Source organism: Aethalodelphis obliquidens, unplaced genomic scaffold (genome assembly GCF_003676395.1).
Source record: "Aethalodelphis obliquidens isolate GAN/ISIS:26980383/991018 unplaced genomic scaffold, ASM367639v1 scaffold17, whole genome shotgun sequence".
In the NCBI taxonomy this organism is placed as follows: domain Eukaryota; kingdom Metazoa; phylum Chordata; class Mammalia; order Artiodactyla; family Delphinidae; genus Aethalodelphis; species Aethalodelphis obliquidens.
The window spans coordinates 15,544,194-15,555,654 of NW_020837961.1; the positions used below are offsets into that span (position 1 = coordinate 15,544,194).

Consider the following 11,461-nt stretch of genomic DNA (forward strand, 5'->3'; position numbering starts at 1 on the left):
CACGTTGTCACAAATGGCAGTATTTTTTTCTTCTTTAAGGCTGAATAATATTCCATTGTGTGTGTGTATCACATTTTCTTTATCCATTCATCTTTTTATGACCGTTTAGGTTGTTTCCATATCTTAGCTATTGTGAATATCACTGCAGTGAACATGGGGGTCCATTATCTTTGAGATACTGACTTCATTTTTTTGGATATATATACCCAGAAGTTGGATTGCTGGATATTGTATTTCTATTTTTAATTTTTTGAGGAATTTAGATACTGTTTTCCACAATGGCTGTACCAATTTATATTCCCATAAACAGTGTACAAGGGCTCCCTTTTCTCCACATTTTCACCAGCATTTGTTATCTCTTGTCTTTTAAATAAGAGCCATTCTAACAGTTGTGAGGTGATAGCTCATTGTGGTTTTGATTTGCGTTTCCTAATGATTAGTGACATTGAGCACCTTTTCATGTACCTGTTGCCCATTTGTATGTCTTCTTTTGAGAATTATCTATTCAGGTCTTTGTTCATTTTTTATTCAGGTTTTTTCATTTTTTGCTATTGAGTTGTAGGAATTGTTTACATATTTTGGATATTAACCTCTCATCATATACATGGTTTGCAAATATTTTTTTCCCATTCTGTAGGTTGTCTGTTCACTCTGTTAATTGTCCCTTTGTTGTGCAGAAGCTGTTAGTTTGATGTAGCTCCACTTGTTTGTTTTTATTTTTGTTGCCTATGCTTTTGGTGTCATATCCAAAAACTTATTGCCAAGACCAATATTAAGAAGCATTTCCTCTATATTTTCTTCTATTAGTTTTATGTTTACATCTTTAATCCATTTTTAGTTGATTTTTGTATATGGTGAGAGATAAGAGTCCAACTTCGTTCTTCAGCATGTGGCTGTCCAGTTTTCCCAACACTGTTTACTAAAGAGACTATCATTTCCTCATTGTCAAAGACACCATAAGAAACTAAAACTACTGGCCAATATTCCTGATAAACACAGATGCAAAAATAGTCAACAAAATACAAGTAAATTGAATTCAACAGCACATTAAAAGGATTATAGACAATGACCAGGTAGGATTATTTACCCCTGGGATGCAAGGATTCAATATACCACATTAACAGAATGAAAGATAAAAACCACATGATCATCTCAATAATGTAGAAAAAGACTTTGATAATTCAACATCCACTTACGATAAAAACTCTCAACAATGTAGGTATACAAGAAACTTCCTCAAAACAATAAAGGCCACATAAGAAAATTCCACAGTTAATATCATACTCAGTGAGGAAAAACTGAAAGCTTTTCATGAAGATTTGCTACAAGGCAAGGACACTCACTCTCAGCACTCTTTTCAACATAGTACTGGAAGTCCTAACTAGAGCATTTAGCCAAGAAAGAGAAATAAAAGCATCCAAATCAGAAAGAAAGAAGAATTATCTCTGTTTGCAGATGACATGATATAGAAAAGCCTAAAGAAATAACAAAAAGCTGTTAGAACTAATGAAAGAACTCAGTAAAGTTGCAGGATACAAATCAACATACAAAAATCAGTGGCATTTCTATATGCTAACAACAAACTATCTGGAAAGGAAACTGAGAAAACAATCCCATTCACAATAATGAATACAAACACTTAGGAATAAACTTAACCAAAGAGGTGAAATACTTATACACTGAAAAGTACAAAACATGGATGAAGGAAATTAAGAAAAACAGATAAATGGAAAGACATCCTATGTTCCTGGGTTAGAAGAATTAATTGTTAAAATATTCAGCTTCACCACATTTTTGATGTGAACTTCAGCTAATCCAGTTTACAGTCACTTATTTTCATGGTATTCCATGAAAGCTGAATTGTACCTAAAATTTGTCAACTAGGTCACTTGTAAGGGTATTGTTATTTAAAGGAACAAATTCAAAAGCAAACTAACTAAAATAAAAACCCAACTATGAACATGCCTATGAACATCTATTACTTTTCGGTTTGTATTTGCATAGCAGAGCAAGGAGGCACCATGTAAACTGCTCCATATTGTGGGAGAAATGTGGTCAAAACTGCTTCTTCTAAAGATGTGACTTGCACAAAATGAGATTCTACAGGAAGAACATACATGATCTGTTTATTTTTTTTTTCTTTCCAAGATGGATAGTTTCATGATGATGGATTATTCTAAAAACGTCCAGATTGTATCACATTTTATGGATAAGGTTTCCAATCATTAGAATGTCAGTATTTTGAAATAATAACAGAAGATATCTGCTATAATGTGCTCTGATGGTTGGGTCAACACTAAATATGTTATATGCCTGCAATATTTAATTTTGGAATTTTGTTTTTAAGGTACAATAAATTTCACCCATTGTCTTCGAGTATATGACTCATTAATAACTTTACAACACTATCTCCAAATATATTAAGTTGAATTGAAAACTACTGAGAGAAGCAAGATCAAGCAGAATCATCCACGCTTGTGCCAATACACAGAAAATATTATGTCATATGCTAGTGAAAAACAGCATGGTCCGGTAAACTGCAGGGAAATGAGGCATAGGTGGAAGGACAAGTCCCAGGGAATAGACCCCCTGAACCTCCTTCATGGCAGAGTAAGTTGTAGAGTAATTGTACCAGCTGTTTTACTGGAAGAAAGTCTAGCCTTTTCATAGAATATGAAATAGTAAAGGGCATCTCAGCAGTACTTGTATTTCCTGGATGAGGAGGAAGATGCTACTGGGGACAGAGTACCAGGCTTAACTAAGAAAATACGGACATTAATGGGACACTTTGTATTGCAAGGAGTACTTGACCAGTAGACTGTGTAGAGAATTGCTTTTTCTAAGAAATTAAATTTTCTTTAAAAAATCACTAGACCAGTTATTATTGCATACACATAAATATGTATATAAATATGTACTTACTAGATTTAAACTTTAAAATAGCAGAAACTGTTGTAGCCAGTGGGTGTATTAAGGAAATATACACAAACATTCTCAAATAAATACATATGCTTCAGAAACAACATTTAAAAAATATGAATCCTAGAGTTTTCTGTCCCTAATATCCACACACTCTCCCTCTACTCATTTGACTAGACGTTCTATGTACCTTGGGGGAGGAATAACCCAGCAGAAAAACCCAGCAGAAAAATTCTGTCTTCATTTGAAGACAGAATTATAGTTTAATCCAAGGGTCTTCTTATTTCATTTACAAAAGTTGACTTTAGATCTCTACAGAACTGGAGAGGGATCTACTTCATAAAAAGAAGTAAACTTAGCTTTTTAGGATGTCTCTCACATGGCACTCTGTTCTTATATACTCTCAGATTTCATGTCGGCTCATGAAGCTTGTTGGAAAGCCTCAGAATGCATTACCTTTTTACTTTTGAGGTAGCTAGTTCAGCTAAAGCTTTATTTACACAATAAGGAGAGAAAAAGAAAAGTGTTTTGGCCCACTGCAAATATCCTATAAGTATCAAAGCCAGTTCAGTGATATAATAATGATTATTTTTGGCTTCTGAGCAGTTTACCTACAGTACTGGACATGACCCCCTTCATATTACATGATAAATAGTAAACAGGGGGGAAATGTTGCCCAGGCTTAACTGACCTAGTGGACACACATTTAAAAGAATTGGAACAGTAAAGCTATGGCACACTAGTGCATGTTCTGTTAACTTGAGATAGAACACATCTATAATATCCCAACAACAATTCATTGTAATATAGTTTCTTTCAGCATTTGACCAGTAATTTGGACATGATCCTCCTAAGGGACCAGAGCATTTATAGATGAGGCTTCATATTATATTGATGGATCTGTTAAATTAGAGTTTTCCTAGTAGCTATTGAGCAATTAACCTACTAAAATTCCACCTCCTCACCCCCCTTGACAAGGGCTTTTATGTACTTCATCACATACAATCACCAGAACTAGAATACTGCCTGTAACAATCCTATTGGAACTAAAGAGGAATGTGACACAGGGTATTAGGGACTTCTTAAACACCTCCCAGCATGGATGAAAAAGGGTGTCCTTTATTCATATTCTTTCATGAAATACATCTACTAAAAAATGGCAACATTCCCAGATCAGGGCATATCACTATAATTGCTTAAAAGATTTATCGAGCACTTTCTGGGTCAGGCATGGTGCCAAGTATTTTATATCCATTTTCTCACGTGATCCCCAGAAAAACCTTATAAGGGGTTTACTGCCATCATCCTAACTTTATAGGTGAGGAAATGGAGGTTCAAAAAGGTTAAATAAATTGCCCTAAATCATGTAGTTAGTAAATGGAAGAAGCTAGGATGATAATTTTTTGAATTACAACTATTTCATAGATTAACCAATGTACTTATTAATTCATTAGCTATATTCTGACAAGTGAGATTTGTTTGGACTAGGGATTCATGTTCCAGGTAAAAACCACAAAGCACACCTGGCCAAGCTACTTAAAATAACAAAATGCACATTTGAATGGAAAGATTATTTTCTGAAACTGATTTCATGAATTTTTTCTATGAAGCCAAAAATGACTTAAATCCCAATCTATTGTTAAAATGACAAAAAAAATCCTACATGTAATCTATTCATAACTAGCATAAATACAGCAATAATTCCTTGGCTAACTGTCATTCTTGACAGTTTAGGAAAACAATTAGTAATAATATAGGGAGTTAACTGTAGTGAAAGCAAAACAAAACAAACAAATGTAGGCTTTAGGCTAGATATACCTGGCTTTGCTGCTTATGAGCAGCAAATTTGGGCAAGTTATTTAACCCTTCTGAGCCAGTTTCCTCATCAATAAAATGAGGATCCCAGTTCCTGAGTGGCATGGCTGTTGTTAGGATTAGTGGTACTAAGGCCATTGTGACATGGTGTGTCTTCCACAATCTTTATCCATCATATCATTCTCTAGAGTGAATTATATCGAAATAATACCTTCTACTGTCTGAGGCTGAGATTTTGTATGCCAGGAAAAGAAAAAGTCAGAATTTTAATAAATTTGGGAACACTGAATTAGAAGACACAGGGTATCTGCTATCAAATGTTCTTTAAAATAAAGATGAAAGGAGTAAAGGCTAAGTTCTCTGTACTTCTTGCAATTTTAATACCTAAAAGAGGAATGCTATTCACAATATGTACTTTTAGTGAAAAGAAGTTATATTAACGGGGAAAAAAAGACCATGAATAAGAAAGGAAAAAATCGAAGCTCTCAATTCTAGGCTACGTTGCAGACATTACTTTTCCCAATCCGCCACTACTTTTTCTAGGTCTGATATACCAAGAAAGAGTTGTGGAAGCAGTGGCCCAGAGTGCTGAACTAAGAAAGCTTGAATTCAAGGAGGTTTCGGCTCTGAGTAGCTCTGTAACCCTAGACAAGTCATGGATTCTGAGATGATTCCTCTGTAAACTGAACGTTTGGACTAGTTGCACTCATCTCTATAAGCTATGAGATCCAATAACTATATACTTCTAATTTTAGTAACTGTCAGCAAACAGATTTCAGCAGGAGATAAGTGAAAGGTGGCTATTAAAACATTTGAAGGAGGTGCTTCCCTGGTGGTGCAGTGGTTGAGAGTCCACCTGCCGATGCAGGGGACATGGGTTTGTGCCCCGGTCTGGGAAGATCCCACATGCCGCGGAGCGGCTGGGCCCGTGAGCCATGGCCGCTGAGCCTGCGTGTCCGGAGGCTGTGCTCCGCAACGGGGGAGGCCACAACCGTGAGAGGCCCGCGTACCGCAAAAAAACAAAAAAACAAAACAAAAAAAAACATTTGAAGGAGATTCCAAAATATGCCCCATAAACAAGTACATTATTTGACACAGAAAAATCAAATTTGTACATAACAATTTTTAGGTAGTTTCAAAATAAAATACAATAAACTGTACTAGATTAAAAATATAAGACAAAATGATGTATTGTTGGAGCACCTATGCAAGTATAAGGTGTGGTAAACCAATGAAATCGGAATTTGAATTTATGTTATAGCCTGTGGAATCACCTTTGTCAGTTTATGTTCATATGCTTAATTTATTTTGGTATAGGAAAACTGGTTTCATTAATTTATTTCAAAAATTCTACAAATATTTGCTGAGTACCTAAATATGCTGGGCCCTGTGCTAGCTACAAGAATGATACCAGTGATGAAACAGTTCACATTTTAATGGGGACAGATGCTAATCACATAAACTATGATAAGTACTGCAAAGGAAGAATTAAAACGGCAATGTGAAAAATTAACATAGAGTATGATATAGATTGTGGATTTAGGAAGACTTTTTTGAGGAAAGGACTTCATATTTAGGTTGACAACTATGAATGAGAAGTTGCAAAAAATAAAAGTAGAGGAAATCTGAAAAGGCTACATACTACTGTAGGATTCCAACTATTTGACATTCTGGAAAAGGCAAAATTCTAGAGACAGTGAAAAGATCAGTGTTGGACAGGAGTTAGGAGAGGGAAGGATGAATAGGCAGAGCACAGAGGATTTTTAGGACAGTGAAAGTACTCTGTATAATACTATAATGATGGGTATATGTGATTATAAATTTGTCCAAACCCATATAGGTGTACAACACCAAGAGTAAACTCTATTATAGATTATGGACTCTGGGTGATAGTGATGTCAGTGTAAGCACATCATTTACAAAAAATGTACCACTCTGCTGGGCAGATATTGATAATAGGGGAGGCTGTGCATGTGTTGGGGCAAGAACTCTATGGAAAATACCTAAACTTTCTGCTCAAATTTTGCTGTGACCCTACGAGTGCTGCAAAAAATAAAGTCTATTAAAAAGTATAGAGAAGAAGATTCAAGATGTGCAGGACTTGAAGCAGGAAAATTTTAAGGATTTGAAATAGAAGGTATAGGTTTCTTGTCATTCTAAGACAGTCTTATCCACCTAAGATATTTCTCAAGATAAATATGAGCTGTGAATGAATCTTAAACTAAAAATACATAAATAAAACCAAACTCTAAGGCCTTAAGTGCTCATGTAAAAGAATTATACTAAAATGCTCTCTAAACAACCATATAAATTTATTCCATAGTACCCATTAGCTAATAGTTTTAAATTATATGTTTTATATACACACACATGCACACACACACACACACATATATATATATATATATATATATATAAAACAAGTAGTGTCTCTAAAACTTCCTATAACTTTAGCTCAAAAATTAGACACAATGTAAATTAACATCTGTTCCAGTTTCTAATACTACATAACAAATTAACCCAAAACTTAGTGACTTAAAAACATTTAATAATAATAAGCCCTGGGTTCTATGGATCTAAAGCACAGGCAGGAGGTGATTTGTCCCTATTATATCTCAAGTAGGAAAATTTGAAACTGGGGCTCATTTGTCAGCTGAGGGCTGGAATCAGCCAAAGCCTACTTCACTCACATATGTGGTGCCTGGGAGGAAATAACTCAAAGACTAGGACTGCTGACTGGAGTTCCTATATGTGACCCCTCCATGTGGCTTTGCTTCCTCCCAAAATGTTGACTTCAAGGTAGTCAGACTTCTTATATGGAATCTTTGGACTCCAAACACAAATATTCCAGAGAATAAAGTAAAAGCTACATCACCTTTGAGGACTTGACCTCTGAACTCATGCACTGTTGTTTCTGCTATATTCTGTTGGCCATAAACAATTTGGAAGCCCACTTAAATTTGAAAGAGTATATAGATGCCACCTACAAACTGAAGGAAGTGTGAAAGAATGTGTAGCAATTCTTCTTCATTTCTATAACATCTAAAGCACTACTATAATCATGAAAATAGTAGCCTCTACTTCCAGATGTGCTGGTTAAGTCTACTCCTTCTCAGGAAATTATTATTTCTCCTGAAGCATTCTCAACCCCATTTTTCTGTCATCTTTGTATATTCTCTATCTTGATTGGCCATAGTGCCTCTTGTAATTTCTACTACATTCTCACCTAAGGACCTAAATTGATTACTTCGATCACTATCCCATCATGTTAGAAATTACTTCTCAGCATTCCATTAATACATATTAATGTAATGATATTTAATTAATACCTTAGTTATAATTAATAATATTTAAATAATGCTTTAATAATTCTATTAAATTCCTAAGTTTCCCAGCTGACCTTCTAATTTCCCCCATCTATATTCTAATGGACTTGATAAGACTTGCATGCTAACACTGAACTCTCAGCTCTTCTTTCCTTCTCTCATGTTCCCATTCATTCTCAGAGCACCAACTACCTCTTCCATGACACAAGTCTCTCTACTTCTCATAAAATGCTTCATAGCAGTTAATGCTTATATATATATATATATATATGTATGTAATAAGAAAAGAGAATAAATCTTTTCCCCATCAAAATACTTGTATTTTAGCAGTATCCTAAATTTGCCCAGCAAAGCACTGCACTAATTCAAAATACCTCTTATATGTGGGAAAATATAAAACATCATTCCCAGTTTCATAAAGTTGAAAACTTAAAATTCTGGAAGAAAAGTACGATTTCTCTTCTAGTATTCTGTTAATTACTGTAATAGGACAAATGAAGCTGTGAGCTTGAGCCAAGAAGTCTATACCACTGTTTCTCAAATTTTCTGTGGTTGAAGAGCCATGTTTTAAAATTTACAGTTCATGCTGCATACCAGAATTCTTACATAATAACAGTAAAGTGAATTAACAGAAAAATAATCATGCCCTTGGATTTCAAAGTAATGTCAAATTGCTATTAAAGTTTCTAAATAATTGCTCTCAATTTCGTCCCCATCTAGTCATGGACTTGTAATAAAGAGTTCACCTACCAGTGTGGATCCTCACATCACACTTTGAAGAGCAGTGTTCTCCACAGCCCTGCTCTAAGGACTTCTCTAACTGTTGAGCATTCCTTAGCAAGTAGGTCTTAACACTTGGTTTCCAGACTTCCACACCCTAGTTTTATTAGAAAATAACCATTTTAAAAATGATGGATTTGCAGTCAATTAAGCCGACTGTGCTCTTTTCCCCACGAGGGCCCGGTGCGCAATGGATGCAAACAGCAGCCTCCTCGGTAGTGTATGCAGCCTGTTGCCTGTATGCGTTGCCCTAAGGGACCTTGGAGACTGCCCTTTCCAGTGGACATTAAAGACTGGCATGCTGTCCCCAGTCTAGGCTCCAGACAAGTATGTGCAGTGCCTTTAGAAAGCCCCAGAGCCAAGTGGCCAGGGTCCACATTGGTCAAGTCATAATGTCCATCTGCACCAAGCTGCAGAACAAGGAGCATGTGATTGAGGCCCTCTGCAGGGCCAAGTTCAAGTTCCCTGGTCACCAGAAGATCCACATCTCCAAGAAGTGGGGATTTACTAAGTTTAATGCCCATAGATTTGAAAACATGGTGGCAGGAAAGTGGCTCATCCCAGATGGCTGTGGGATCAAACACATCCCTAGTCATGGTCCCTGGAAACATGGCGGGCCCTGCACTCACGAGAGCCTTGGCGCTGTCCCCTCCTTACTCATGCCCACCGATAAATCCTACTCTCTTGTCAAAAAAAAAAAAAAAAAAATGAAGGAAATAATTCACCAAGATTAAAGAAATAGCTATCCCACATTCCAAGTTTTAAATATAAACTGAGAAGTCAATATATCAGAGGAGAAAGTAAATTAAATAATGAAGAATAATAGAAAAAAACAGATTTTAAATTATCACAACATTGAAAGTGAATGAAAATTGACTTATAGGACAAGCAATAATAAGAACAAACTGACAAAATAATAATATTGAACATGATGGATTTTCTTCATTTTAATTTTACAAAATATCTACTCTGGGGAACATACTTTTACTGATTAATGTCATTTAACAATTTTGAGCTCACAGGTTTGGGTTTTAAAGCCTGATGAAAGCTAAATACAAATTCAAACATATAATATTTCACATTTAATTTCATGGACTTTTAAAAATTCATAGATCACTGATTAAGAATCCCTGATAAAGTTACAAGTAAAATATTTTTATAAGTTCAAAAATGTTGTAACTTTCAAATTGTGAATTGCTACTTTGTTTTTAGTGGAATGGAATTTAGATTTTAAAATACTAGAAGAACTAATGTGCAAATCTTCGGGAAAGTGAACCTATAATAGTTTACTAACTCTTCACATGGTCATTTTTTATATAAAGCTATTATATAATATATTCCCTGTGTTGTACAAGGATAAGATCCTTGTATCTTATCTATTTTATACATAGTGGCTGTACCACTTAATCCCCCTCACCCATTTTGCCCCTTTTCCTCTTCCCTCTGACAACCAACAGTCTGTTCTCTGAATCTGTGACTCTGTTTATGTTTTATTATATTTTTTCAATTGTTTTATTTTTTAGACTCCACATATAAGTGAAAACATACAGTATTCCCCCTGCGAGGTACTCTGGAGTTCTCAAGAGTATGCATGCACGTGTTTCTGATGAGAAGCTTCCTAGTTTTTTACTACAGTATCTCCTTTGAGAGAATGAGATATTCATAGAGTGGAAAAAAAAAACAAAAAAAAAAAAACAGTGGAATTCAGTCTCCAGAACATGGACTGTTAACATGAAACCCTTTTATTGATTCCCATTCAGGACAAAAATAGATACTTAGATAATACTTTCTTCAGAAGTGCCTTTTAGGTTTTCTGATGTTAAAGTATCACTAAGTAATATTTACAGAAATGAGGAAAATGGGATACCTGAATACTCTTTGGCTTTGATTTATGAAACTCAACGATCTAGAGTTTTAAATATATTTCTGTTCTTCCATAGAAAATCTACCCACAAAATTTTGTTTACAAAATCAGAAAAGAAACAAAGCCACTTCAGGCATATATAATAGTTGGCATTTATTATGTGTTTACTACAGGCCAGGTATTGTGCTAAACCTTATGAATTAGGGAAATCATTATCATCGTTTTATACATGAGGAACCTGAGGATTAGACAGGTTAACTAATCTGACCAAGATATTAAAGATAGTAAGTATTACACCTAGGATTCAAATTTAAGACAATGTGATTCCAAAGGCCTGAATTATGCCAGCTCCATCCCATCACCACCACCACAACCACCACCTCTGACATCACTGCCACCATCACCACAGCCATCACCATGACCACCAGCACCCCATCATTTGCCTCAACTGATGTTTCTGAAGAAGTCAGGTTCCAGAGCAAAATGAGGTGGTGGTAGTTGTGTGTGGTAAGGACATGAAGTTAATATTCAAAATATACACCTGAGACAGAATCTTCCATAGTAGAAACCAAAAGTACATACTTTACCACACTCCCCAGGCAATTCTTACACAAAGTAAAATGAAAGGACCACTGTAATATGCAATAGTGCTTCAATTTATATGGAAGTATTTCAATTATTAAAATATTTCAAGAAACATTTTTAAGGCTACAAAAATATAAATAGAAAGGTAAATGGGACAATATTTTAAGTATAG

The 11,461-nt window shown here is 35.1% G+C and overlaps 1 non-coding gene across 1 annotated transcript; it reads left to right on the plus strand.

The window, feature by feature from the left end:
• The first annotated feature begins 8,977 nt into the window (after positions 1–8,977).
• On the plus strand, positions 8,978–9,112 carry LOC113626148 (small nucleolar RNA SNORA70). The gene has a single exon (XR_003435057.1). It is a non-coding gene; the product is annotated as a small nucleolar RNA SNORA70 (small nucleolar RNA).
• Positions 9,113–11,461: the final 2,349 nt, after the last annotated feature.